The 24,017-nt window shown below is 54.7% G+C and overlaps 1 protein-coding gene and 1 non-coding gene across 2 annotated transcripts in view; one reads left to right on the forward strand and one right to left on the reverse strand.

The window, feature by feature from the left end:
- Positions 1-24,017, reverse strand: part of LOC119098431 (apoptosis-stimulating of p53 protein 1) — a 192,630-nt gene that overhangs the window by 75,653 nt on the left and 92,960 nt on the right. The gene's annotated exons all lie outside the window — the stretch shown is intronic.
- Positions 20,278-20,361, forward strand: TRNAL-CAG (transfer RNA leucine (anticodon CAG)). The gene has a single exon. It is a non-coding gene; the product is annotated as a tRNA-Leu (tRNA).

Here is a 24,017-nt window from a genome sequence, read left to right on the forward strand (position 1 = left end):
CGCGAAGAAAGCTGGGGAGCGACATTCACAGACGCCTGGCATTCATTTCCAGGCATCCGCAATGCGAAGAAGCTTCGACAAAGTCCGACAGCTTTCACATCTGAGGCGCGACTGGCATAGCGGTCCGGCAGGTGAATAAGAAGGCGACAAGACATCAAGAGATTATTTTTTCCTTTCACAATGCGGAAGACGCCAGAGTGAGACGCCAGCGGCCAAACCAGGCACCAGCCGCAAACAAATCCGATCCAAACACATCCAGCCAGTGGGGCTCGAAGGCAGTACCTGTGACAACGGGACCCGTTCGCAGCGTGAATCGAACGAACGAGTGAAAGGATGACTAACGAGTCCCGGTAATCGGCAAGTTTAGAAACAGCAGCCGCGTACCTGTTGGTTGGTCTGACGGGCTTCTGGCGCAGGCACCATCGGCATGCCCTGGTTCCGGCCAAATCATTAGACACGACTCACTCCGGCTCTCAGGTCATCAGCAGCCCGACGCTTCCATATCTGAGATGCGGACGGCGTCGGAGCACCGGATTCCAACCCGCAGCCAGGTCAGCGCTTCCGCCTCCGGCCGCCTCCCCGTCACCGCCAACGCCCTACCGTCACGTGACGGCTTGTCGAGCGTGACGCGACCGTTTCCGGCCCGGCCTGTGGAGAGCCGACCCGCCCGCTGGGCCCAGGACGCGGTCTGGCGCGTCCGAGTTCCGGGACAACGTGCCCGGACCCGGGGCCAGCGTGTCGGGCCCCGGTCTGATGTGTGCGGTCCCAGGTCCAACATGTGAGGGTTGCCGGCCCGGTGTGCTGGGTCGCACCGGGGCCGGGAGCTGAGACTGCCCAGTCCGCCAGGGCGCCGACGCCGCGCTGGCGGCACCAGGTCCGGCCACCGCGCCGAGTCGGGGGCGGCCACCGTCGCCGGCTGGCAGGACTGACGCTAAGCCGCCATTTGAGCCGCTTCCCTCCGACCACGGGGACAAGCCGTGCCGCTCTGTCCTGCCGTGCCGGCCGCCGGCACTGGGCTGTCAGGCGGGCGAGGGTGGACCAACCCCACTACCACAAAGCACATGGTCTCGGACAGTGACCGGGCGTGGCGATGTAATGCTCGCAACACGCCCATGTCACACGGAGGCGCCCATGTCACACGGAGGCGCCCATGCCACACGGAGGCGCCCATGTCACACGGAAGTACCCATGTCACACGGAGGCGCCCATGTCACACGGAGGCGTCCGTGTCACACGGAAGTGCCCATGTCACACGGAGGCGCCCATGTCACACGGAGGCGCCCACGTCACACGGATGCGCCTATGTCACACGGGAGTACCCATGTCACACGGAGGCGCCCATGTCACACGGAAGTACCCATGTCACACGGAGCTACTCCGCGTTTTACGTAGCGTGGACTGCAATGCACTTTCAGCTCAAGGTACAATGATCAGCCCTATAAAATGACACACCTCCCACGTCGACTTTCGAACCAGATCTACGAGACCTGGACCGGTAATATCCGTCATCCGCAGCCCTTTTCCACATCGCACATCCAGGAGACTCTCCGAAGCGTGATGGCCATGGCCACGATTACCCCCTCAGTGCCAGGGAAGAGGGTGGCCCTGGTGGCCACGGCCACAGGCTACTCCCCTCAGTGCCAGAGGAAAAAGGTGGCCCTGATGGCCACGGACACGGCTGCCCCCTCAGTGCCAGGGGAAGAGGGCTGACTGCCCGTCAATGCCGCGGATCGACGCACCCGGATACTAATCTGTGAAAGTACTCCCCCATGGTGGCGAGAATGGTGGAATTGAGAAAATAAAGGAGCGTGCCCCTGCCCATGATTGTTGAGCTTTCGGCATCGCATGCATTTCATGTCTGAGATTCGACATTGGCATGAGCGCTCGGCCTCGGCATGCGCATGCGCATGGCGGCGCGCGGAAATACGCGAGTATTATGCACATCTCCATCACGATCCAGCTTGGATAGTCCCACACCCGTGCGTGACATACAGCGGTGATATGAGAGCATGTCTGTGCTCTTCCCGGCCACATGATATTCGTAACGGTGCCAGAGGCAGCTCCCCGTCCAACCCACGCCTCCGACACAGTGGCACGTATTCTGCGTTTGAGGGCAGCAGCGATACAGCCTTCTCGCCGACACCACCACCACGCGACCCGACAACCGCCGTCAGACTACTGCGCATCGCGAGAAACGCGGCGGAGAAATCGCAGACTGCACGGATTTGGCGCGGTAATTTCGCACGGTAATATACTGTGTGTCCCTTCAGAATAATCGTCCACATTAATCCGACACTCTCTATCCGGTCTCAGGCGGTCCTCTCTCTCTTTTTTTCTTCCCTCTCTCTCTCTCTCTCTCTCTCTCTCTCTCTCTCTCTCTCTCTCTCTCTCTCTCTCTCTCTCGCACACATCCGTCCCCCTGTCCTCCGATAACAGCCTCCGAGAGAATGGAGGCGAGGACGTGCCAGGCGTTGTCCGTGAGACCCGCAGCACGAAGCACTGTGCGACCGGCCGCAATCCCGCACTGCAACAAGAGCCTCTCCACAAGCGGCGCACGTGCCACGACATGACCCACTTCACGGTGACCGTCCCCAGCCACCGGGGGCGGTGGCGTACCGCCAGAGGGGCAGCGGTCCGAATGCCACAATCTGGTCACGATCACGTGCCAACAGCGAGCTCCTGCCGCGTCGCTGGCACGTGACGAGCCGTTTTCGAGCAGGACCATTACAGATCTAACCAATAAGGCTCGAGATGTAACTGATCCATAATCAAACCAACGAGGCTCGGAACGCGGGTGTTTGACCATCGGGGTATCACTACATGCGCCATCTAAACTTGGCCGTTTCGGCGGGCTCCCTGCAGCTTGAGTGCTGCCACAAACGTAGCAGCGCCGCACCTTGTTGTCCCACTGCTCCAACAGACGCCACGGTGGGAGAGGGCAGACAGCAACGAAAAATTACCGTCTTGTTGCGCACCAAATGTGACGTAATTGCTACCTGCAGACGTCTAAGTCACTTGTACTGCTCGGTCGTTGCATGCATTAACATACCAGCAGAGCGTAAAAGCTTAATGCAGAGGGAACAAATATTCACCTTCTCTCTTCAGCAGAGGTGAAGGGCGGGGGGGGGACGGCAGATGGGGCGGGGGAGGGATGGCGGATGACTTGCGAAACGAAGCGAACATGTTGCTCGCGTTGCGACATACCGCATTGACGAAATGTTAAATTGCCGCGTTGGCTCAGAAGCAAACAGAACCACTCTGCTGCAAGTCTTATCCACAGGAGGGTGGGAGCGTGAAGCGCCGACACGTGAAACACAGCGCCTACACGTGACACACGTCACGCAAACGACCTGTCGCCGAGCTTGACACTGTGCTCCGACATCACCTGAATCAGTTAGGATGTGTTACGTCAGCTCGGATGAGCACCACGTGCGTTGTCAAGCAACACCCATCGTGATAGCAGTCTTAAATGATTTCAGCATTTGAGCATGCATAAAACATGGAGCGAAAGGTCAGCACAGCCATCTTGCAACAATCGATGCAGGATTGCAATCAGCGCCCTGTAAGCCGCAAATGCTCCTAGGCTATCGGTACTGTTCACAAAATAAGCCTATGAAAAGCCCTGATCTTCAAATGTATCGTCGGTGACACCCGGGCTTACTGTGAAAAAACAGCATGGTACGGTGCAGATAACATTCATTGTTTGACATTTCCACGTGGCACGCAATACTGACCGGTGTTGTTCGAAAACTTCTTTCGATGAGAATCGAAGCCAGCACGAGGCGTACACAACCGCCACTGAACCACATACGATACGTTAAGTAATGAAATTGTTGTTTTAAATTGGGCCCTCACAAAACTTCCAAAAGAGCATGACCATCGAATATAAAATAAAAAATCACGCAAATTTACCTTAAGGCAAGCGAAACGACATGACGTCGCGTCAATACGGAATGGGTACAACAACATTTCTGGTTTTTAAACAGTACGTTGACCGTGGAACCTGTTCAGGAAATATTCACTTCTTGACTGCAGCAATTCTGTGTGAGTGTGTGTGTATGTAAGAAATTGTGTTCAGAAATTTTGTTCGCAACTTTTATGTCCAATGGCGCTGGAAGCATATTTTTGGCTCAACATGGTATTGCTTACAAGACAAACAAGCCTGTAAAAGCCCTGATCTTCCGATGCATCGTTGGTGACACCCGGGCTTACTGTGAAAAAACAGCATGGTACGGTGAAGATAACCTTCACTGTTTGACATTTCCACGTGGCACGCAATACTGACTAGTGTCGTTCGAAAATACTGAAGTCGTCTGAAGTCTCCAAGGACACTGAAGTCGTCACCAAAGTGGGACAACGGGATAATCTTGCACACCCCGAAACCTAAATGGAACCGTCGATGAAAAACACATGACGTTACAAGCCACAACGTAAAAACACGATACATAAGCGTTCCGCTCCTAGTCGAGCAAATACCACACTCTAGGTGAGAGACGCACCCACGTGTCGAAGAGCCTCGCGCCTACTGCTTCTGTTCGTCGCTGGACACAGAGGACGGTGCTTTAACCACTGCACCAGCGTGGACGATTCTGCCCTTTTTCTCATGCAGATCGGGCTTTTAATTATGTTGGGTAACGGGCTTACAGGAGCTGAGCCCGAAAAGCATTTTAAGAATAAGTTTTAAGCTACGTTTTCCTACCTTTCGAGGTCACGCTGCGATTACGTAGGGGTCATATTAAACCACTGCTGCTGTAATAAATGTCTTGCACGCCAACCAACCACAATACTGAATGAATTGTGTTCATCGAGAAAACGTTACTACGTTAAATACGTAAGTAGCTGTCACACCGGACCTCAATTAATGTGATTTCTTCCCGCTTCCCTCTAACCAGCGCTGCATGATTTACAACAGTCGACACGCCTTAAAACCCCCTCTAACCAGCGGATACCTTTTGCGTTGGGATATGTCTGCAAAGTTGGGCCTCACTACAAAAGCAAAATTGTGTGCAAACGGTGTGATTGAGCGAATAGGAGGTGAATGACGGATAATGACATTCGGGATCACGGTTCGGCTTCAGTCCATGACGCTACCGCCAATGAAAAGGCGCAGAAGTGTTCGTACAGCCGCTGTTCGTAATCTGTTGGCGATAGAAAGAGGCTTTAAGGAATGACAATTCGCTACTGGTTGTGGATAAAACACACTCTATAAACACTCTGGGACGCCCGGTCACGTGGCGCCGATCGTCGTCACCCAAATGTGCTCGAAAAATCCACTTTTGAAAACGCACTCCTTCAAGACTGCCTCAACCACGAAAGTAGTTTACGGCGCATAAGATGGGAATGGGAATTTGAAGTCCCACTTACTTTATGACTCACACGTCACATGCACTGATGCGAGACCCGCCACCAGCAAGGCTGAGGCAGCTTTTCCGGCACCAGGAAACCACACCGAAAACGGATTACTTTGACGACAGCCTTGTAGGCCTGTCGCCCTTATGACGCTGAATAAAGACCTTTAAGCATAAAGTGGATGCACATGAATGCACGACGCGGCGCGTGGGAAGGCCGTAATGGCGTCAGGATGACCGTAATGGCGTCAGGACGACCGCAAATCGACGGCTGACGCCAGCCCGGCGTTCCAATCGTAGCCGAGTGGTTCCCCCACTGACAAACTCGACATCACCGACGCCTGCCCGCCTCGGGACGCCTCCGCACTGGCGGCGCCCGCGGCCCCTTGCCTGTCGGCGACGTTTAATCACGCTGAATAAGTACCGTGCCCGAGGAAATGGGTCGCAATCCGCCGCGGCCAAATTAAAGCGCAGGACATAATGGCGTCATGGCCGGCCGCGCGTGTTACGCCGCGTCTGTCGTGGCAGCAATGCAGCAGGAGCGTAGCAGGGCCGCACGGGACCCACCGCAACGCACTGACACGCGCAGGACAGGCTGCCGCCGACGGGACCACCCGGCGGGCTGCTCCCCCCCCCCCCTCCCACGAGGGCGCACGTGCCACCGTGCGCCCTCGTGGCCCCCTGGTGCTGCACCACAGTGTAGACAGGGTGACCGCCGGTCGACGGTCTCTCAGCTAGAGATGGCGTGGAAGGGGGTGGGGCGGGGGTTGAGGGGTGGGGAGGGAGCGAGAGCAGGGTGAACGTCTTCAACCGCGAGGGACTGACGTGTCGCGTGGGTTAGTAGCGTGCGAAGCTAGCAACTGAGGCGGCGGTGGTGGTGGACCACAGGAACAGGTGCATGAACATGATTCGCGGAGCTCGCTGACCAATGCTGCTCCGGTTAGATCGCCGCGGCTCGACCACACCACCAGCTGGGGCCAGCCTTGGGGCGACAGATGTCGTCATTGAGACTGCACCGTCGGTGGGACGCCAGGTACAGAGAGGCCAGCAAAGCTACGTGTGATTCATCGCAAAAGAATGCCAAGGGCGCGACTGAATGAACCTTGGCTCGATGTCCATTCCAGGAACTCGCGACTTTGTCAAGTGATGTCGTTTCAGATAGATGAAAGTAAGCTGTCTCCTGCAGTCACCAGCGACCAATGCATACATATTGCCACATGTAAACGTGACACGAATGTCGAGACGAGGCTGTGGGTCAAAGCTGGCGCAAAGCTTGCTCGCCAAAGTAATAGCATCGTTCGTTTTCGATTTCATGAGATCTGGTTAGGTGTAGTTAAAATCTGATTAGGTTTCTGGACGAATGCTTGCTTAACATAACGTAAAGATCAGATGACAAAGAGCCCTAGAGACGTGACACTAATCTTCTACCACCATCATCTCTGGCATTCTGGCGGCATGTGCGCCAGATGTCGCTAGCTAAGGACCGTTTAACCTGCGGTACATAAGCGGCGCCGACGAAGGCGACGAAGACAAAGAGCTAGCGAAATCATTAGACCGCCAGCGGACCGTGGCAAAAGCCCTCATGCGGTTTCCAATTAACTCAGGAACGGGAGACTAACGACGCACACATGCTAATTCGTAGGGAGCCACACAAAAACGCTGGCTGCTCCGGGCGGAGGTGGCCCGAGGCACAGCACAGCGTCTTGGCTTTATCGGTATAACACAGCCGCCGACTGCCGGTAATCCCAAACACAAACAGGGCGTCATAGCACTGAGCCCAGATCAAACAGACGCGGAATTTCAATACCGCCAGCCGGTCTGCCCCTCGGCCCACTCGATCCGTCAAATGCTCGTAACACGGCTGAGTGGATCCGACCTCAAAGGTGAAGGAGCGCCATCGCGACTGCTGAAACTGTATATTTCCAGACGGCGGCGAGAACGCGAGCTGGACCCAAGTGCCTACGTCAACACCGCTCGACTGAAATACGTCAGCGGTGGCGAACTTTAGACAGCCGAGTGGTGGAAACGGCCGAATTGGGCGCTGAAGAGCCTCACTGACGCACCTTCAGTCGTGGTCGGGTTTCCAAACATCAGCATGTTCGCTGTAGCGGAAGTTTTAAATCCCACGTTAAAAGTCCGGTGGGAACGTCCTAACGGGAGCACGGGAAGCGACCTCGGCGGGCTCGTGGCGAGAACGACCATAGGCGACCGCCTTCGATCCAGAGCACACGTAGCGGCGCATACCTGTCAAGCGGTGTCCCCGGCAGCCTTCAGGAAATCCGAAAACGTCCACCACCGGCCCGGGGCTCGCTCGCTCACAGCAGCGCGACTATCAAACGGCTCGCCGACACCCACTAGCGGCCGCTGCCGGATTCACACTGGGATGCGTCGCCGCGTCGCCGGCGCCGCCACGCCGCGCGAGGAGGGCCACGCTGTTGCCGACACACACCCAGCCCGCCGGGCCCACGAACCGCACCTGGGTGACGGTTCGGCCACGGACAAAGCTGCCGCGCTCACGCACTCACAATAGCGCTGGCCGGACAAGTGCGCCAGGGTTCGCACGAGTAACCTTTTTCTCCGATGGCCGCGGGACATACGTGACGGTTGGAATACAGCGGTGGGGCTCGGGACGCGCAGGTGGGGGCGCGGGCGACCGCGCGCGGACTCACAGGTGGAGAGGGCCAAGGGAGACGGGGCGCGTCCGCCTGGAGACCGCGACGCCGGCCGGACTGTCGGCATCTAGCACTAGTGTAATTCGAGTCGGGCAGCGAGGCGCGTCGGCAAAGGGATTAGTGGCGCCGCCGAAGATAGCGTGGGTCATATTCTGCGACCCTGTAAAAGCGCGCAATGGCTACAACAGAAGCTTTTAGGTTTCTGGCGTTCCGCGCCGTTAACTTTAAGGTCATCTTTATATTTTCCCCCTTTATCAAAACTGTTCTTCCTTTAATTCACAACTCCAACAGTGACATACAGGAATCTGCCATCATTTGCCAAGATAACAGCTGATTGCTGCTGCTGGCATCAGTTCCCGAAAAACCGCTATTTGGCGCGGCTCCATTGGAATCGGTCGGAAAAATCACTACATTTGATCTGAAGGGTTCAAACCTCAAGCGCAAAGTCTTCAGAGCTCGGGAGGCAGAAGATAGCGCACCTGTTGCTTACTAAAACAATGCAATGTTATGAGCTGTAGAGCTGCTGAGGAACAAAACCTAATTAAATCGAAAAATACTTTAAATAATCAAAATATATGATGCGTGTCCGTCAACGAGCAAACAACAAACACCGGTTCCATGAGAGGAAAGCTTAGCGCTTGTTATTTTAAATCCTCATCTATCATCCTTCATGACCTTTCACCTGTGATAATGTGAGAGAAAATTCGGATGAGGAAGACCTGGAGCAACAGAGATTCAGCAGGAGTTAAGAATGGGTGGATCGTGAATTTGGATGGCGATGGGACTAAGTTTTCTGGCCACTGTCTGTACCTGAACCGAGAGCTGCTATTCCATCAACAGCGCCTTGTGCACACCAAGAGAGTTCGTTTACTGTGGGCGCCAGAGACTGGAGACTCTTGACCGAAAACAGTGTTCAAGATCCGTGACGGGCCGAGACCTACTTGAATTACGTAAATTAACAACTAAACTTACACATATTAGATTGTTCGGATCTGTAATGAGCCTAGGACCACCCCACCCTGGACCCGTAATCCAGCGGGGCTGAGGGTGCCGGTCCCAGGGAGGTCGCGCGGCTCGGCTCCATTGACGTTGACAGGTCATCTAAAAACTGGCTGAAGAGGTCGAGCTGGCCGGCGCGGTCGTGCCGGCGCACTGCACGGCACGCAGGAACCACCGCAGTGATGTCTGGCCACAGGGCCGTGGTGAAATGTATCCGATGGCCTGGGCCGGTCTCTTTTTGGTGGTGGGTTCAGGGAACACGCAACCAGCTCCGCTCAGCAAATGCTCTGAGTACTAAATTATTCATGACAAATATTCGAGCTAATTTCTCAAACAATCTGGGAGGCGTGGGGCAGTGGATGGACTACCTAGGTAGCGAGAAAGAGCAATATGATTGCGGGGAACCGTGAGACAAAATGGTGTGTTGCGATTCAAAAATGACAGGGTACTCGTACGATCACGTATTTAAAAGTATGTCTATAGTAGTGTAGCGGGAGCGGTGCAAATGCAAGATCGGCATCCCTCTTATTTGGCACTATGGCGATGTCACAGATGGGTGCGTCTGTTTCAGCAATGGTTCGTTCGCCAGATCGTAGACGTAGCGATTCTCACCATTTAAACCGAACGAATCATCATACGTCTTTCCATCGATTTCGAGTCAAACAAATGGCTAGACAGACGTCATTATCGATGCCAATCTAAGCCAGTCCTATTCAAATAACGGCAAATCACTCCAAAAGGCATAATCAACCAAAGTTATCTGAACGACCCTTTACAAGCTCACAGAAGTTGGCTATCGTACGAATGGCCGACTGTCGATTTCAGAGCAGAACGTTAATGATCTCCCTGAGTCAGCCAATTCAACGCCGCGACGTCCGGAAACCGGTCGCGGCGCAATACACGCCTTTCTCAATGTTGGATAAATCACCATCGATGCGGACGTTCAGCAACACGCTGTGAATATAGTCAACACGAGAAATCGAAAATAAACGCCGTCGGGCTCTGAGCCGACACCACGTCAGCGGCAGTTTAGACAAACAGCAAACACGTCAGCGACGCCCGGGTCACGCGGACGTCACGCCAGACGGCTCAGGGGCGCGTTCTGAGCACGTGCCCCCCTCCCCCTCTCCCCGCAGAGAAACCCGTCAGCCCCGGCTCACTCACTAACGGAGATTGAGGTCAAAGGGTTGGCCCAATGCTGTGGATGGCTGAAACTGATGGTACAAGAACACGTGTCAGCACCGGCGTTAGTGCTGATGCTTGGTTGAACGTTTACAGGTGCACTTACTGGGCTACGACAAGCGGGCCAGCCCAACAGCGCACGCCAGGGGGAGGACCGAACCGCCGTGGAACGCTGAACAGCGCATGCGCGACTTGTCGACTTCGTCACGCGCCGGAGAAGCATCAGCTCATATTCCAGCTGCGCTGGCCCTGAGAACGACACACCTCTCGAACCACGTGGGGACCGTTGTGCCTAAACCAGGCTTGAGTCTGGACTTGGGTGGAATCGGAGCCCAATCACGAATCAGAGTTTCGTTGAGCCGTGGTGGAATCGTTCCTTCGACGCTTTCTTGCGGGCTGGAGCCGGAATTGAGGTGACCAAGTCATTGGCGAGGCGGCTTAATAGAAACGTAAGCAACAGGGCATATCCATAGCCAGGCATCTTATGTGGGCACTAAACGGATCACGGTCAACAAGTGCATCACAACCAGACTCAATTTCGGAGACTCAATTGTGTCATACGTGCTCGCGTCGCAATCGGAGTCGACTCAGCATTATGCTGTGCCGCACAGAACGCAGGCCAGAACCGATCCCACGCGCTGTGAGTCAGAGTCGGAACCGATCCTATGCGCTGTGAGTTAGAGTCGGAGCCGATCCGCTGATGACGAACCCAGCGCAGGTCTGACCCAGGCGTCTCTCGGCGGTGGAGTCCGCTGCGTGCGTCCGTCAGACCGGCGGCACGTGCGCTGACAATCCTCTGAATGTCCGCCAGCGCTCGGCACCTGCGGCGCCCGCCTCGTGAGCCGCCTGCGCTCGGCACCTGAGGTGTCCGCCTCGTGAGGCGCCTGCGCTCGGCACCTGAGGCGCCCGCCTCGTGAGGCGCCTGCGCTCGGCACCTGAGGTGTCCGCCTCGTGAGGCGCCTGCGCTCGGCACCTGAGGCGCCCGCCTCGTGAGGCGCCTGCGCTCGGCACCTGAGGCGCCTGCCTCGCTCGGCGCCTGAGGTGCCCGCCTCGCGAGCCGCTCGACACCTGAGGCGCCTGCCTTGTGGGGCCCAACGTGAGAGGAGATTCCTGGGATGCGCTCCGCTCCGCTCCGCGCTCTCGACATGGCACGGAGAAACGGCTGCATTGCCACATTCACACTGCCAGACTTGGCGGCACAGACTCGGCGAGCGAAACTGAATTACCTAATGTTTTATACTGGCTCAAACACGAGAAGTCGAAAACAAACGCCATCCGGCTCTGTGCCGACACCATGTCAGCAGCCGTTTGGACAAACAGCAAGATACGTCAGCGACGCCTGGGTCGCGGACGAGTTACAAAATACCACTGTAAAGCATTTGTGTGCGCACTATGCACCATCATTTTGCAGGTTCTCGATGGCAGAGCGCGCTAAATCTAAGCCTGTTTCCATGAAATAACCACAAGCACCACTTCTACACGCAGCAGTGCTTCTGCACCGCTGTGTAAAATGGGAGATGACGCGCTCTTCTGTTGTGTTCGATGCTTCCATGGTTACACCTCCTCCTCCAATACCAAATATTGGCATGCTTTTAGAAGCCCTACAATGATTGTTCCGGAACCTTTGAGTTCTGAAAGTCCACCAAGATTCACAACTTTGACTGAAAGCCCAAACAGCTTTGCACTCTGGCCCATGCGTCAAATCAGCGGCCTATGCGTCTCTTGGTGAGCTGGAGTGACCCCTCCTTCTGGTCTTTACCACCCCTAGCACATCTCAGACATCAGCGGGTCCGTTTTCCCCGGGCAACATGATATCCGCTGGCAGCGGCAGCGGCCCTTCCACGGAGGCATAAATCCACACCAGCTCGCCAGCTGGCGACCCGTCGGAGACAGCACGGCTGCTGCACCAGCTGGTGGCCGGCCAGTGGCACGGCTACTGCACCAGCTGGTGGCCGGCGGGTGGCACGGCTGCTGCGCCAGCTGGTAGCCGGCCGGTGGCACGGCTGCTCCACCGACTGGTGGCCCGTCGATAGCACGGCTGCTCCATCGACTGGTGGCCCGCCGGTGGCACGGTTGCTCCACCGACTGGCACGGCGTCCGCCGCTGACCTAGCACCCTAGTGACGGGGGGGGGGGGGGGGGGGGGGCGCGCGTGCAGGCGGCGCCCGGGTCACTGCCCGAGCACCACCGGCGTGCAGAAGTGGTCCCAGAACGCCGAGACATGGGGCGGCCGGCTCTGATCCCGACAGCCCATCAAAGCCGGGCGGGCGCGGGACACGTGCGCTTGCGAGGGAACATCCGGATGGCCAGCACCTGTTACGTTGGGCACGGGAGGTCTGCAGTTAAACGCGCGATTTTAGACGCCCCGAACGAGAGTCAAAGGACGGACGAAGCTAGCAAATGGGCAGCCCCGAAGCGCCCCTGTAGTTTTTACGCAACACCTCTGCCTACACTGTTTTCTACTTACAACTGTCAGACGCACCGCGTGCCTAACCTCAAAAGGGCGAAACGACACGTGAGCGGGTCATGCTCCAGGTCAAGCCGGGTCACGGTCCGGGCACTGGCTTAGTCAAACAATCCGTCTCTGTCCCCGGGTGTCTCGGCCACTCATAACAATGCCAGCTCAGGCACAGACCTAAGCCGTTAGTCGGTCGGCTGCCAAAGCCGTTCTAATTCCGGGGCCGGCGGAACGGACGGCTTCGTCAGGGACTCCCCCCCCCCCCCCCAGAGGATCCCGACGTTGCATGCCTCCGTCATGTGACATCACTGGCTTCCATTCGAGTCGTCGGAGAAGGCATGCCGCTTGCACGCCACAGAGAGCATTCAACTGAACGGCATGTGAAATGGAATTCAGATCAAAGACTGTGAGGAAACAAATCCTACCGAAAAGACGAAGACGAAAACAAGAGTAATGAAACTGGCAGTAAATTGTGACCGCCCCATGTGAAGAGCAATGCCGTGTTTGAAGGGTGCGCCATGTCCTAAAACACAACGCAACAAACAGGTCTTACTACACTCACTGTGCAATAGTCCCAGCTCTACACAATGCATGAGGACTGGTTATTACCACTCCGAGATTCATAACAGCCCCTTGATCCTCCCCTGACGCTGACACTAACACCGACTTTCACTGGCATTAACACACATTTTCTGCCACTAACATGCTAATGCCTCGGCTGAGTGCATTAGAAACCCGGCAAAAAGGTGCAAAAAAACGTGTCTACTGAGATTGTCGTGCGCATCAGCTTAGACCAACGCCATGGGCAGACTGGCACCAGTTGGGGATCATGGATTCTTTGAAAGGCCACGTACTTGGTACGGTGGTGTGTGGGTGCGTAGTACATATATATATATATAGTGTGCGTGCGTGCGTGCGTGCGTGCGTGCGTGCGTGCGTGCGTGCATGCGTGCGTGTGCGTGTGCGTGTGCGTGTGCGTGTGCGTGTGCGTGTGTGTGTGTGTGTGTGTGTGTGTGTGTGTGTGTGTGTGTGTGTGTGTGTGTGTGTGTGTGTGTGTGTGTGTGTGTGTGTGTGTGTGTGTGTGTGTGTGTGTGTGTGTGTGTGTGTGTGTGTGTGTGTGTGTGTGTGTGTGTGTGCGCGCGCGCGTGTTACTGGAATATATTCCTTCTTCAGGGGCTGTCGCCAGAATCGTTAATGCATGCTGTTTGATTATGTCGTCCCAGAACATTAACACCAACATGTAAACAAATATGCAAGTAACAGCACGCTCCGCGTTCTGTTTATCACCGTTTTCCAGAACCACATCTTATCCCTTTCAACATGAGTAGGATTTTTCAGCTGCGGCCATGCTCGTGAGGGACTGCATGGCTTGATTACTATCTGGTTATTACCGGTTACCACTGCTGCAGTGGTTACCGTCTTAAGTCCCGATGATTAAACAGGTAAACGTGCTCCACTTGGAGATACCAAACAGGAACACAATCTTGCAACTCAGCCACAAACGTATTGCATCACGGCCTAATCTCGACTTACAAAATTCTAGCATTGGAGGTTTGCTAAAGAAGTGCCCGAGCCAAAAGACACACCGACATACCGCCTGCGCCGCAGATCTATCGCCAAATCCTTGGCCTATCAGTGTCTCGCAAATTCGACCACAAGGTGCCGATAACATGCAGCTCAGACTCCCGATACATCCGACAGGAAGTGGGCACGATTCAAGGCTCGCGGAAAGCGGTGAGGGTCTCCGATATGGTCTGCAAACTATCAGACAAACAGCGGAAGTCAAGGAAATCAGCTCGATTGGTGTTGATTTCACACAACCAGGCCCCGGGTGTTACACAGCCTAGGGCCTTAAAGTTACCTTCACCAACGTGATCACAAGCAAGAGTCTTTGTGAAAATCTTAAATCTTCAGTAATTTTCTTTATCATGATATCTTCAGCTTGTTCGCCGACTAAAATCAATGTAGTTGTTGATCCCCCACCGAGAAGCTTGAGACCACCTTTAAGGCAACGTTCGACGGCATAGTGCCAACAGTGCTTAATGAATACAACACATCTCCGAAATAGCTTAACAACAGCCTCACAACAAAACCCATAGGCTGATTCTGCAATTTTGGCTCGGACTACGCCGTAAAACTATACGTTTTGTAGACACAATTCCGGCTTTCTGCTGGCTTTTGTTCTGCTGGCCTCATTCCTCGTTTCCCTACTCTCAGCCCCGCAAATTCGACGTCGGAGCTTTAGCGGTAAACGGGGAAAAATAGAGAACCCTCCAAAGCATTCTCCTCTGCTGCTGGACGACACAGCATCAATGCATAGATAAATGCGCAAACCTCATTTCGCGGCTGTAACGGTTGGTTTTGGAGCCAGCTCCGATGGCGGTCCGGCCCACAGCCGTGTTGTTTACTGGCGCCATCTGCCAGACGCGCCAGCGCGTCGCCCCGTCCGCCGAGGGAGCGGCATAGCCGGCGCCCCGGCGAACTCCACCGGGGCCCGCCGGACACGCCACCGCTCACTGGACACGGGCAGCCGCCGTGCCGAGCGGAGGGAGCGGCGTAGCCGGCTCCCCGGCGAACTTCACCGGGGCCCGCCGGACACGCTGCCGCTCACTGGACACGGGCAGCCGCCGTGCCGAGCGGAGGGAGCGGCGTAGCCGGCGCCCGGCGAACTCCACCGGGGCCCGCCGGACACGCCGCCGCTCACTGGACACGGGCAGCCGCCGTGCCCAGCGGAGGGAGCGGCGCCCGCGAGGCATCCGCTCGGCGTAGGACGCTTCCGAAGCGGGGAATCGACTGGCTTTCGCTGAAGTGTAAGGGACCGACGAGGTGGGCTCACCTGCTCCCGCGGCGTACGCCATGGTGCTGGCTCGGTGCTGGTGACGGCCCGGCGACCCGCTGACGTTCGCTACGGCGCTGCCCTCGTCCGCCCACACAGCCATGCACCACCAGCGCAGCACTAGCTCCAGCACCAGCACCACCGACGGCCGGGCGCGCGGTAGGCGCGAAAATGATTCGCGACGCGGGCCGTTCGCTGGGTGGCCGCAGCCGACGACGGCGGTATTTTTAGGTGGATCGCTCCTCAAAGTGCCAAGAACTCATCCGCGAGAGAGGTGGCCGATTAGGAGGGGGTGGAGCCCGCCGAGTCGGGCGACAACCGACGCGACGACGGCAGGCTCACAAGGCGCGCGCTCGCACCTCCCGGGCCAACACGACAGGCGCATGACGGGACCACGAGGGAGGGGTCGACCCCGCCCAGGTCGGGCAAGTAGCGGCGACACGAGTGTTGGCTGCCACTGTCTCGGCGGGGGCGGACACGGCGGCTGCAGAGCCAGCGGGACGCTCTTGCCGTGGTCAGCCATGCGGCCGTGTTCGGCGGCAGCTTCTCTCGCCACAGACAGCCGTGTGTCAGTGGAGCGGCCACAGGGCGGGCAAGCCAGCACCGCTGCTCGCGTGCGAGGCCCGCGAGAGCTCGAACACGAGCCGCACCTCGACCCGCTGCGGTTCGTCCGCGGAGAGGTCATAATGGCGACAGATGGGCCCGCCGGCCAAAGCGCGTCCTCTCGACCCGGGGGAGCCATTCCGGACCGGGTAACGACCCAGTCAGGAGTAATGGCGTCAACGGCCACAGTCATGGTGACTGAGCTCAGAGACGGGTAAAAACAGCCCGCGCACAGTGGTGAGGGCATTGCCACCACCTCAAAAGACGGGATGATGTTCAGAGACGGCCTGGGCTTGTCGGCGTGAAGTCATGTATGAGGGAATCAGGATGACCTTGATCATGCATCAGCGAACCACGTCAGAGAACATATATTCATGCATCAGCGGGTGATCATGCAAAGAATCAGATGAAATTTTGAGAAAGTGCAGATTGTAACAAAAAAAAGCAAACAAAATTACGTAAGCTGTTCAGTGCATTAGCGAGGAGCATTAGTCACATAGATAAGACAGAAGTATTAGCCTTCTTCCTCGGAAAAAAAACAGGAGAATAGAGATATCGTTAGGTTGATATTTTGGCAACATGCCTTTCTTGAAACAATAGCAGAGGTGAATTCAAAATTGCCTGTTGATGCTCCTACTTGATTTTCAAGTTTTTTTTCGAAACAGCAAGCCACAGTTTTTGCGGAACACCAACATTCAGGGGATTAAACAAAGAGGGGTTGCCAGCCATTACCAAGATATAGTGCCTATCTGAGATTTAGAATGCCCGGATATACGTGTACATGCAAACGAATTCAAGCAAATAGGCAACACGCATCACGCTTCATTCGAACATGATGAATTCTTCACCTGAATTCGTGAACGAAATACGTTCCTCATTTGAGCTTCGAATGAGACGTGATACGTGTTGCCTATTTGCTTGAATTCATTTGCATGTATGTGTCTGTCCGGGCATTCTAATTCTTAGATAGGCACTATATCTTGGTAATGACTGGCAATCGCTCTTTGTTTAATCCCCTGATGTTGGTGCCCTGTGAAAGCCGTGGCTTGCTGTTAAAAAAAAACGACTGAAAAATCGAGTAGGATCATCGGCAGGCAATTTTAAATTCACTTCTGCTATTGTTTCAAGAAAGGCATGCTGCCGAAATATCAACCTAACTACCTCTCTATTCTCCTGGTTTTTCCGAGGAATAGGGCTAATACTACTGTCTTAAAAGACAAACAACGGGCGATTTTGTATATTTACATCACTGATTTTCTCCCAACCAACTCTAATTTTTAACCGACAATCGTCGGCTCAGGAGTTGGCGGGTTCGGCGGCGATGGGAATCGAGAGCGAAATGAGACGGAAGCACGCATGCAGATGTTCGGAGTTGAAGCCGGCATAGTCCTCAACCTAATCACACACCCGGTCAACAGGGTACGGGCGGCGCCGCCCGCTGTCTTTTGCTAACGTGGCGAACACATCCTGTTTGCACCCCTTGAGATCTCAGCAGCCCGACCGTGGCGGAAAAGGGACGCGGATGGCTGAGACGGAACAATGAATCAAATCAAAACGAGGGACGTTGAGGCACGCGGGAAACCTACCCTGACTCGTAGGAATGCTCAGGAGCCCAACATCAGGTCCATTTGGTCGACAAGACACTAAGATGATTAAAAAAGACCCACCAGGTACAAAGGAGAACCCATGGACAACAGCGAGAGCCTCATCAACCCTAGATGAGGGTTATTCCGTAAGATACATTAAAATGATATGCATGTATATACATATATATATATATAAATAGAGAGATAGACAGATAGATAGAAAGATAGATAGATAGATAGAGAGAGAGAGGGAGGGAGGGAGGGAGGGAGGGAGGGAGGGAGGGAGGGAGAGAGAGAGAGAGAGAGAGAGAGAGAGAGAGAGAGAGAGAGAGAGAGAGAGAGAGGAGAGAGAGAGAGAGAGAGAGAGAGAGAGAGAGAGAGAGAGAGAGAGAGAGAGAGAGAGAGAGAGAGAGAGAGAGAGAGAGAGAGAGAGAGAGAGAGAGAGAGAGAGAGAGAGAGAGAGAGAGAGAGAGAGAGAGAGAGAGAGAGAGAGAGAGAGAGAGAGAGAGAGAGAGAGAGAGAGAGAGAGAGAGAGAGAGAAGAGAGAGAGAGAGAGAGAGAGAGAGAGAGAGAGAGAGAGAGAGAGAAGAGAAGAGAGAGAGAGAGAGAGAGAGAGAGAGAGAGAGAGAGAGAGAGAGAGAGAGAGAGAGAGAGAGAGAGAGAGGAGAGAGAGAAGAGAGAGAGAGAGAGAGAGGAGAGAGAGAGAGAGAGAGAGAGAGAGAGAGAGAGAGAGAGAGAGAGAGAGAGAGAGAGAGAGAGAGAGAGAGGAGAGAGAGAGAGAGAAGAGAGAGAGAGAGAGAGAGGAATATATAATATATATATTATATATATATATATATATATATATATATATATATATATATATATATAGATATATAGGTAGACACCCGATGGGTGTAATTCACAAAACAAAACATGGCACTAATTCAAGCCCTTGTCATCAACGATAATCGGCACCGTTCACCGCTCATCAAAGGTGGGGCAAGGCGTAAAAAGACAGGTTTATATAGAAGAGCGTAGCCTGACAGGTATGAACGAACCTCTATGCAAAATGTTCGAGTACACCGCCACGGTAACCTATATATAAAAGTAAAGCCGAGCTTGCAACACCTCATCAACAAACGTGTGAATAGCGGGATTTGGCAGAATAGGTGGACAGTTGATCGAGTGAGCCTCACCAAATGAGTCTCCAGAGTCACTTCCTTCAAAAAACGGCACGAACGCTTCGACACGCGTTGAAAGGTGACAAGCGAGAAGTCTCGAATCTTCGTTTCGGGTGATGCAATGTGGGTTCTCATGCTGAAAAATAGTTTCCCGTCGGTGTACTGGTAGTGGTTAAGCATTGTAAAAAGCATTGGTTGTATTGTAAAGCCAAACGTTTCGATGCTGTGCTCATGGTCCCATTTCGTAGCAAAAGTCTATCAATGGCATCCGTATCTGTACCTGCTCTCACGCCGAAACATACTGCACAACATGTCTTGATTTCATTCCTCGAGATCTTCCTAGACACCCAACTTTGAGAAAATAGTTGACCAAAACTGGGGATAACTATGTTTATCGGCACGTCTTGAGGCAGGCTGGGTTATTTTGACTGCTCAGCCTCCCCCCTCATTTCGTGAAATTACACCCCTGCACCGAACTGTACTTGAAATCGTTCCGTCGACAATGTATCGGGAGTAGGTTCACTGCTGTCACTGATCGTGTTTTGCCATTCCATTGGAAATCGAACCACAAACGCGATATACATTTGTCCCTGTTGGAGAAACATGGGTTACCATTTATCTGGGCCAGCCTGTTCTTTTAAAAACCGACGCATATCGCTGTCACTCGTTATTTCTAGTTCCACTCCAGGTGTTACCATGTGAAAAACATATAAAACGCTTGTTGACTGGGTTAACATGTGAAGGAGTTTGCAGTCTGGGACCAAGACATAGGTTGCCAGAAAATACGTTAAGTAACGCCCCTGAATAGGAGGCCCTTAGACCGGTACGTGGCCCTATAAATCTCCTCGCTCACCGTGGAAAAAGGCGGTAGCACCGTTCCTGATCTCAGGGAGACTAATTCAAAATTGGTCTATTGGTCAGGCTATTGATTCATAGACCATTGAAAATGTCCTGTTTTCCTGCGACCCAGCGACCGCACGCGGGCCGTTCACGGGTACGTATTATCACCGTGTACTCCATGCTTCGTGCGGTCCGGTGGGTTTGTATTTCCATGCCGGTGGTTCAAGGTAGTTCTTTTCAAAGTTGCGGCAGCCATCTCTACCGCCAGCGTGCAGTCTCCGCACCTTTGAGGATGAGGCAGCGTGATGAGGTTGCTCATTTATGTCCATGCACCTGTTGTTTCAGCATTTAGCAGCCGCCCAACAGTTTGCCGCAAGACGCAACTTACTCTGGTTTATTCACTCTTTTAACTGTCTCAGCACTTATATCCCCTGATTTCGAATTTAATTAGATGGGATTGAGCTCAATTTTGCATTTGGAAAACATACATAACATGTACTAATAAGGTACGCTGCATTTTGAATACTTCTTGCGTGCATCCACGACTAGGTTTTGATATCCTCAGGTTATTTACACCACCACGTGCCGCGGGTCAGGATGGCCGAGCGGTCCAAGGCGCTGCGTTCAGGTCGCAGTCCGGTTCTCCGGGCGTGGGTTCGAATCCCACTTCTGACATAGATTTTCCATTTCATTTGCAGCGGACATTTACTGAGCGTATGGTCGAGCCCACCTCCTGTCAGCTCTTTTCAGTTTTACATCCACAGCTCTTTTCAGTTTTACATCCACAAGTGTCGTGTATCCTCTAGTGAGGGCCCTGCCCCCCCCATGTTGAGTTGAGTCTCCCAATGTTGTCTTGCCCCCCCCCCCCCCCCCAATGTTTTTAGCTGAAATACTAAACAAACCGTGGGTAAAAGATAACACAAAGACTGTCCTCTTAGATCTTTCTGCGTAGTGGCGTCCCGCACCGCTCTCATAACAAAAAGTCATGGTAGCTCTCACCACAAGATAAAAATCGTAACTGCTGAGCGGATAAACGATGCAATAAACTTTACATACCTAGCGCCATAAGACACGCAATCGTTTGTGAGGTTAAAGTGAAAATATTTGGAATATGGGGATAACCTAAGTCCTTCATGGCTAGCCTCGTCCCTGTCCCCCACAACCCAAATGCGTGTAGCCTTCCATGACCGCCACAGAAGAGCACTATCGGCGCCCTAAGGTAGCCTCTAAAGGGGCGCCTTCACCTGCCGATTAGAAGAGACGCGTGCATCCAGTGCCTGCTCCCTGAATCCAACCCTGCATGACTTCTATACTGCTTAAATTAAATACTTTTATAAATTATACAATATATGTTGCGTTTAGTCAAAATAAAGTGCGCTAAATCCGGTGAGCGAAAAGTGGGAGGAGGGCGGGGGGGGGGGGGGGGGGCGGTAGGTTGTCGGGCCTTCGGTTCGGCCCCCAATAATTGACAAAAATTGACACCCTGCTTACATCGGTCAGCTTCAGTACTGCATTAAAGTCGCAGTCCGGAGGTAGGTTCAAATTACATTGCTAGCAACAGGTTCCATTTCCAAACGCGACAAAACTTCACCTCGCGCATAAAGTTGTTCCGCGCCGTAAACTTCACCACAGAGAGAAGAGTGTCCCTAGCTTCTCGGAGTTTCCCAACATAAAGTCTACGATTTGGCATGAAAAGAAATACACTTCAAAACACCGATGCCATACCGGGCCTCTGGCCCGTAACAAAACCGTCTGCATCGAAATATAGCGAGATCATGAATATGTGCACCATCGTTCTCTCGCACACAGAGCATGCTGCCCGGTTTTAAGCACCCGACCTTTGGGTGTTTGAAACATATATACAATAGAAGCTGTATACAACAGCAGACCTTCATGGCAGCGCAGTCTGACCGTGCCTCCGTCCCTGGTCCGTGGTGCGTGGTGTAGCCCCAACCGTCCCCTGGCGTTAGGTTTGTTTCATATCAGCCCCTGATGTCGACACTGGAATAACCTGGATACCTGAGTCCACCTCTGTGACCCGAGGACCGCCCGCGGCAACCGGCTGGGTCGGCCCGGGGGAGGTAGTGAGGAGGACATGCGGAGGAGACGCAACGGGCGGGCACGCCAATCAACCTATCAGATACGGCTTACCCCGTCCCAACCCCCTGGTGCCTACGGACCCCTGGCACCTGACAGCGAAGCAGTCTGCCTGCCTGGGACCCTGACGTCAAATCCGACCCTTTCCCGACTCCTGGTGCCGCCACAGCCTGCCCCTGCCACGCCGCCCAGACGCGCGCCGGCCCACGGCCGCGCCACGCTCGCCGCTCGCGCGTGACCCGGCGTGACTGCGACGGCCGCGGCCTCGCGCGGTGCTGACGGGCCGGCCACGAACGCCGGGGCGCCGGGGCCGGCAGCGGCCGGAGCCGAACCCGCGCCGCCGGCCGCCGCTCGCTTCACATATTCAGCGCGCCGCGATCCATGCAGGGCGCGCCAGGGCAGGGCGGCGGCCGCAGGCGGCCGGCCGGCCCACTTCGCCGTGCCACTTCTGCCGCGCGCTCGGGCCGCGCGTGACGTCACTGCCCGGCCAGCCGCGGCGCGCGGCGACAGCATTCCGGCGCGTCCGCGCGCGGTCGTCCGCGCGGCCACCTGGCGCCCGAGCCCCGCGCGCCGCGGCCGCCGCGAGTGATCATGGACGCGGCGGCGGGAGGCGGAGGGAGGCCGGACGCCCCGGACGCTAGGCGCGGCGGCGGGTGGGGCGCGCCGCCGACCGGTGCCGGCGCGGCGACTGCATCGGCACCTCGATTCCGCAACAGATCGATGTTCGGTGGAGATGCGCGACTGGCATAGCGATGCTTTGGCACCGGACCAATGTTTCGTGGAGAACAGGCAGCTCCAGCGGCGGTTTTGCGTTTCTTGGGCCCTCTGTGCCGGCAAACATACCTAAACATATATCGGCCTGCACTAGCTATGTTGCAAGTTGAGCACAACAAATAAGCACGGCTGTGTCGTGCTTCGTAAATCGAACATAATGTCGCACTTGCGACGAATGGGCAAACCGAGGAGAAGCGTTCATGCCAAAGCTGGATTAGGGCATTCGTGCACGGAGAGTAAAGAAGCAAGTCTGGCGGCCACGCATCTCGCGCGGACGCGTTCCATCTGAGTGGTCTTCAGGCCGGTGACCAGTGCTAACCACTGCATATGGTGTGAGGGAATGGATAGCTCGCGGCATTCGACCTCACCAAACGTCTTTCGGATCATCCGCGGCAGCCTCTTGGGACTGCGTTCTCGGATAAGAAGCTAACACCACATGATGGATGCCGGCTTATCTCGATGTCATAAAATAGACGAACCGCTTATCTGCAAGATCGCGAGGTAGTTTCAAATTTCCTAGCGGATATGTTCTGCGACCCTCGCAAGGATGGAAGACGTCGTAAAGGCTACGGCTACGTATCAATACCACTGGAGTTGGCAGAGTTTCATCTTGCTGAATGTGGACCACAGGAAGCCCATAGATAACCACGAAGGTCTCAAACGGCAACCAGACCCATATTGTCACTAACGCCTTCCTTTCCGCAGATAAGCGAGAAATATGTAGATACGATGCCTGGCTGAATAGCCTCTCCTTCCTTTCTAGTTCTACAGCTATCAAGTTTCCTTCATCTGAAATAATGGTCAGACGGGTGCTTTTACTATCAGCGCTGGACGATGGCACACCGCCAAATTGCAGGATGAAAATGCAACTCATGCTGCTCAGTTATGTTATTGTTCTTGCATGACACTATGTAGAGAAAAATACACCACAATTACAGCTTTCCACCCTACCTAGCAGAACCATAGCGTTTTTTCTCACCTCTCTGAGCAAAGCATTTGGGGCGACCGACCGCATCTAGAAACTATACTGATGCCTAGACAAACGCGCACACGAATTGTTTGTTGAACACCACAAATAACCATAACTGTATAATGTTTCGTACACCAAATATGATGCCGCGCTTACGACCAATGGAAAGCAGATTACAACCAATGAAATTTTTCCCCTAACCCCCGCGCAGCACCCTCGGCCCGACCTTGCGGGGGTCATGTGTCCATGCATGAGTGGGAGTGGGTCCGGGCTCTGCCTGCCGCCACTGCCCTGTCAACATAATCGTTATTTAGCATTGCAACATCGTTTAACCAGCGCCTCCTGGTATACTGAAGGTCATGAACTCAGCCCAAAAATCCGGCTGCCGACCGGAGCTCGACGTCAGGCTCCGACCGTCAGCCGCGCCGGCCGACCCAGCCGGCCGCCCTCTCCAAGCTGCGGAGGGCAGCGCCCCCGCAGCGGCGGCGGC

The sequence above is a fragment of the Pollicipes pollicipes genome, unplaced genomic scaffold, assembly GCF_011947565.3.
Source record: "Pollicipes pollicipes isolate AB1234 unplaced genomic scaffold, Ppol_2.1 Scaffold_2555;HRSCAF=2994_pilon_pilon_pilon, whole genome shotgun sequence".
NCBI lineage: Eukaryota > Metazoa > Arthropoda > Thecostraca > Pollicipedomorpha > Pollicipedidae > Pollicipes > Pollicipes pollicipes.